Consider the following 5,818-nt stretch of genomic DNA (forward strand, 5'->3'; position numbering starts at 1 on the left):
TCCCAAACTTTACCCACATCACTTTCTAAGCATTTGTGAGCATTGAGTGCAGCCAGTTTTGCAAAACCAAGATTTTCGTTTTTCACCCCACACACCACCATGTCACAAAATCATGGAACTTGCCCATGGACCAACTATGTCAAGATCAATTCCTTTTGCTCCAAAACTTCACCCCCATCACTTTATAAGCATTTGTGATCATTGAGTGCAGCCGCTTTGCAAAACCATGATTTCCAAAACCATGATTTTCGTTTTTCACCCCACACACCACCAAGTCACAAAATCAAGCCAAAAACCCAAAATCATGGAACTTGCCCATGGACCAACCATGTCAAGATGACTTCTTTTTGCTCCGAAACTTCTCCCACATCACTTTCTAGGCATTTGTGAGCATTGTGTCCAGCCAGTTTTGCAAAACCATGATTTTCGTTTTTCACCCCACACACCACCAAGTCACAAAACCAAGCCAAAAAACCAAAATCATGGAACTTGCCCATGGACCAACTATGTCAAGATCAATTCCTTTTGCTCCCAAACTTCTCCCACATTACTTTCTAAGCATTTGCGAGCATTGAGTCCAGCCAGATTTCCAAAACCATGATTTTCGTTTTTCACCCCACACACCACCAAGTCACAAAATCAAGCCAAAAAACAAAAATCGTGGAACTTGCCCATGGACCAACTATGTCAAGATCAATTCCTTTTGCTCCCAACCTTCACCCACATCACTTTCTAAGCATTTGTGAGCATCGAGTGCAGCCAGATTTCCAATACCACCATTTTCGTTTTTCACCCAACACACCACCAAGTCACAAAATCAAGCCAAAAAACCAAAATCATGGAACTTGCCCATGGACCAACTATGTCAAGATCAAATCCTTTTGCTCCCAAACATCACCCACATCACTTTCTAGGCATTTGTGAGGATTGAGTCCAGCCAGATTTCCAAAACCAAGATTTTCGTTTTTCACCCCACACACCACCAAGTCACAAAATCAAGCCATAAAACCAAAATCATGGAACATGGCCATGGACCAACTATGTGAAGATCAATTCCTTTTGCCCCCAAACTTCACCCACATCACTTTCTAGGCATTTGTGAGCATTGAGTCTAGCCAGATTTCCAAAACCATGATTTTCGTTTTTCACCCCACACACCACCAAGTCACAAAATCAAGCCAAAAAACCAAAATCATGGAACTTGCCCATGGACCAACTATGTCAAGATCAATTCCTTTTGCTCCCAAACTTCACCCACATCACTTTCTAAGCATTTGTGAGCATTGAGTCCAGCCAGATTTCCAAAACCATGATTTTCGTTTTTCACCCCACACACCACCAAGTCACAAAATCAAGCCAAAAAACCAAAATCATAGAACATGGCCATCGACCAACTATGTGAAGATCAATTCCTTTTGCTCCCAAACTTCACCCGCATCACTTTCTAGGCATTTGTGAGCATTGAGTCCAGCCAGATTTCCAAAACCATGATTTTCGTTTTTCACCCCACACACCACCAAGTCACAAAATCAAGCCAAAAAACCAAAATCATGGAACTTGGCCATGGACCAACTATGTCAAGATCAATTCCTTTTGCTCCCAAACATCACCCACATCACTTTCTAGGCATTTGTGAGGATTGAGTCCAGCCAGATTTCCAAAACCAAGATTTTCGTTTTTCACCCCACACACCACCAAGTCACAAAATCAAGCCAAAAAACCAAAATCATGGAACATGGCCATGGACCAACTATGTGAAGATCAATTCCTTTTGCTCCCAAACTTTACCCACATCACTTTCTAGGCATTTGTGAGGATTGAGTCCAGCCAGATTTCCAAAACCAGATTTTCGTTTTTCACCCCACACACAACCAAGTCACAAAATCAAGCCAAAAAACCAAGTCACAAAATCAAGCCAAAAAACCAAAATCATGGAACTTGCCCATGGACCAACCATGTCAAGATCAATTCCTTTTGCTCCCAAACTTCTCCAACATCACTTTCTAAGCATTTGTGAGCATTGAGTGCAGCCAGTTTTCCAAAACCATGATTTTCGTTTTTCACCCCACACACCACCAAGTCACAAAATCAAGCCAAAAAACCAAAATCATGGAACTTGCCCATGGACCAACTATGTCAAGATCAATTCCTTTTGCTCCCAAACTTCACCCACATCACTTTCTAAGCATTTGTGAGCATTGAGTGCAGCCAGTTTTCCAAAACCATGATTTTCGTTTTTCACCCCACACACCACCAAGTCACAAAATCAAGCCAAAAAACCAAAATCATGGAACTCGCCCAAGGACCAACCATGTCAAGATCAATTCCTTTTGCTCCCAAACTTCTCCCACATCACTTTCTAAGCATTTGTGAGACTTGAGTGCAGCCAGTTTTCCAAAACCATGATTTTCGTTTTTCACCCCACACACCACCAAGTCACAAAATCAAGCCAAAAAACCAAAATCGTGGAACTTGCCCATGGACCAACTATGTCAAGATCAATTCCTTTTGCTCCCAAACATCACCCACATCACTTTCTAGGCATTTGTGAGGATTGAGTCCAGCCAGATTTCCAAAACCAAGATTTTCGTTTTTCACCCCACACACCACCAAGTCACAAAATCATGGAACTTGCCCATGGACCAACTATGTCAAGATCAATTCCTTTTGCTCCCAAACTTCACCCACATCACTTTCTAAGCATTTGTGAGCATTGAGTGCAGCCAGTTTTGCAAAACCATGATTTTCGTTTTTCACCCCACACACCACCAAGTCACAAAATCAAGCCAAAAAACCAAAATCATGGAACTTGCCCATGGACCAACTATGTCAAGATAATTTCCTTTTGCTCCCAAACTTCTCCCACATCACTTTCTAGGCATTTGTGAGCATTGAGTGCAGCCAGTTTTCCAAAACCAAGATTTTCGTTTTTCACCCCACACACCACCAAGTCACAAAATCAAGCCAAAAAACCAAAATCATGGAACTTGGCCATGGACCAACTATGTCGAGATCAATTCCTTTTGCTCCCAAACTTCACCCACATCACTTTCTAAGCATTTGTGAGCATTGAGTGCAACCAGTTTTCCAAAACCATGATTTTCGTTTTTCACCCCACACACCACCAAGTCACAAAATCAAGCCAAAAAACCAAAATCATGGAACTTGCCCATGGACCAACCATGTCAAGATCAATTCCTTTTGCTCCCAAATTTCTCCCACATCACTTTCTAGGCATTTGTGAGCATTGAGTCCAGCCAGATTTGCATAACCAAGATTTTCGTTTTTCACCCCACACACCACCAAGTCACAAAATCAAGCCAAAAAACCAAAATCATGGAACTTGGCCATGGACCAACTATGTCAAGATCAATTCCTTTTGCTCCCAAACTTCTCCCACATCACTTTCTAAGCATTTGTGAGCATTGAACGCAGCCAGTTTTCCAAAACCATGATTTTCGTTTTTCACCCCACACACCACCAAGTCACAAAATCAAGCCAAAAAACCAAAATCATGGAACTTGCCCATGGACCAACCATGTCAAGATCAATTCCTTTTGCTCCCAAATTTCTCCCACATCACTTTCTAGGCATTTGTGAGCATTGAGTCCAGCCAGATTTGCATAACCAAGATTTTCGTTTCTCACCCCACACACCACCAAGTCACAAAATCAAGCCAAAAAACCAAAATCATGGAACTTGGCCATGGACCAACTATGTCAAGATCAATTCCTTTTGCTCCCAAACTTCTCCCACATCACTTTCTAAGCATTTGTGAGCATTGAACGCAGCCAGTTTTCCAAAACCATGATTTTCGTTTTTCACCCCACACACCACCAAGTCACAAAATCAAGCCAAAAAACCAAAATCATGGAACTTGCCCATGGACCAACTATGTCAAGATAATTTCCTTTTGCTCCCAAACTTCTCCCACATCACTTTCTAAGCATTTGTGAGCATTGAGTGCAGCCAGTTTTCCAAAACCAAGATTTTCGTTTTTCACCCCACACACCACCAAGTCACAAAATCATGGAACTTGCCCATGGACCAACTATGTCAAGATCAATTCCTTTTGCTCCCAAACTTCACCCACATCACTTTCTAAGCATTTGTGAGCATTGAGTGCAGCCAGCTTTGCAAAACCATGATTTTCGTTTTTCACCCCACACACCACCAAGTCACAAAATCAAGCCAAAAAACCAAAATCATGGAACTTGCCCATGGACCAACCATGTCAAGATCAATTCCTTTTGCTCCCAAACTTCTCCCACATCACTTTCTAGGCATTTGTGAGCATTGTGTCCAGCCAGTTTTGCAAAACCATGATTTTCGTTTTTCACCCCACACACCACCAAGTCACAAAATCAAGCCAAAAAACCAAAATCATGGAACTTGCCCATGGACCAACTATGTCAAGATCAATTCCTTTTGCTCCCAAACATCTCCCACATCACTTTCTAAGCATTTGTGAGCATTGAGTGCAGCCAGTTTTCCAAAACCATGATTTTCGTTTTTCACCCCACACACCACCAAGTCACAAAATCAAGCCAAAAAACCAAAATCATGGAACTTGGCCATGGACCAACTATGTCAAGATCAATTCCTTTTGCTCCCAAACTTCACCCACATCACTTTCTAAGCATTTGTGAGCATTGAGTGCAGCCAGATTTCTAAAACCAAGATTTTCGTTTTTCACCCAACACACCACCAAGTCACAAAATCAAGCCAAAAAACCAAAATCATGGAACTTGGCCATGGACCAACTATGTCAAGATCAATTCCTTTTGCTCCCAAACTTCTCCCACATCACTTTCTAAGCATTTGTGAGCATTGAGTGCAGCCAGTTTTCCAAAACCATGATTTTCGTTTTTCACCCCACACACCACCAAGTCACAAAATCAAGCCAAAAAACCAAAATCATGGAACTTGGCCATGGACCAACTATGTCAAGATCAATTCCTTTTGCTCCCAAACTTCACCCACATCACTTTCTAAGCATTTGTGAGCATTGAGTCCAGCCAGATTTCCAAAACCATGATTTTCGTTTTTCACCCCAAACACCACCAAGTCACAAAATCAAGCCAAAAAACCAAAATCATGGAACATGGCCTTGGACCAACTATGTGAAGATCAATTCCTTTTGCTCCCAAACTTCACCCACATCACTTTCTAGGCATTTGTGAGCATTGAGTCCAGCCAGATTTCCAAAACCATGATTTTCGTTTTTCGCCCCACACACCACCAAGTCACAAAATCAAGCCAAAAAACCAAAATCATGGAACTTGCCCATGGACCAACTATGTCAAGATCAATTCCTTTTGCTCCCAAACTTCACCCACATCACTTTCTAAGCATTTGTGAGCATTGAGTGCAACCAGTTTTGAAAAACCAAGATTTTCGTTTTTCACCCCACACACCACCAAGTCACAAAATCAAGCCAAAAAACCAAAATCATGGAACTTGGCCATGGACCAACTAAGTCAAGATCAATTCCTTTTGCTCCCAAACTTCTCCCACATCACTTTCTAATCATTTGTGAGCATTGAGTGCAGCCAGTTTTCCAAAACCAAGATTTTCGTTTTTCACTCCACACACCACCAAGTCACAAAATCAAGCCAAAAAACCAAAATCATGCAACTTGGCCATGGACCAACTATGTCAAGATCAATTCCTTTTGCTCCCAAACTTCACCCACATCACTTTCTAATCATTTGTGAGCATTGAGTGCAGCCAGTTTTCCAAAACCATGATTTTCGTTTTTCACCCCACACACCACCAAGTCACAAAATCAAGCCAAAAAACCAAAATCACGGAACTT

The sequence above is a fragment of the Phaseolus vulgaris genome, chromosome 10 (genome assembly GCF_051622355.1).
Source record: "Phaseolus vulgaris cultivar YP4 chromosome 10, ASM5162235v1, whole genome shotgun sequence".
Classification (NCBI taxonomy): domain Eukaryota; kingdom Viridiplantae; phylum Streptophyta; class Magnoliopsida; order Fabales; family Fabaceae; genus Phaseolus; species Phaseolus vulgaris.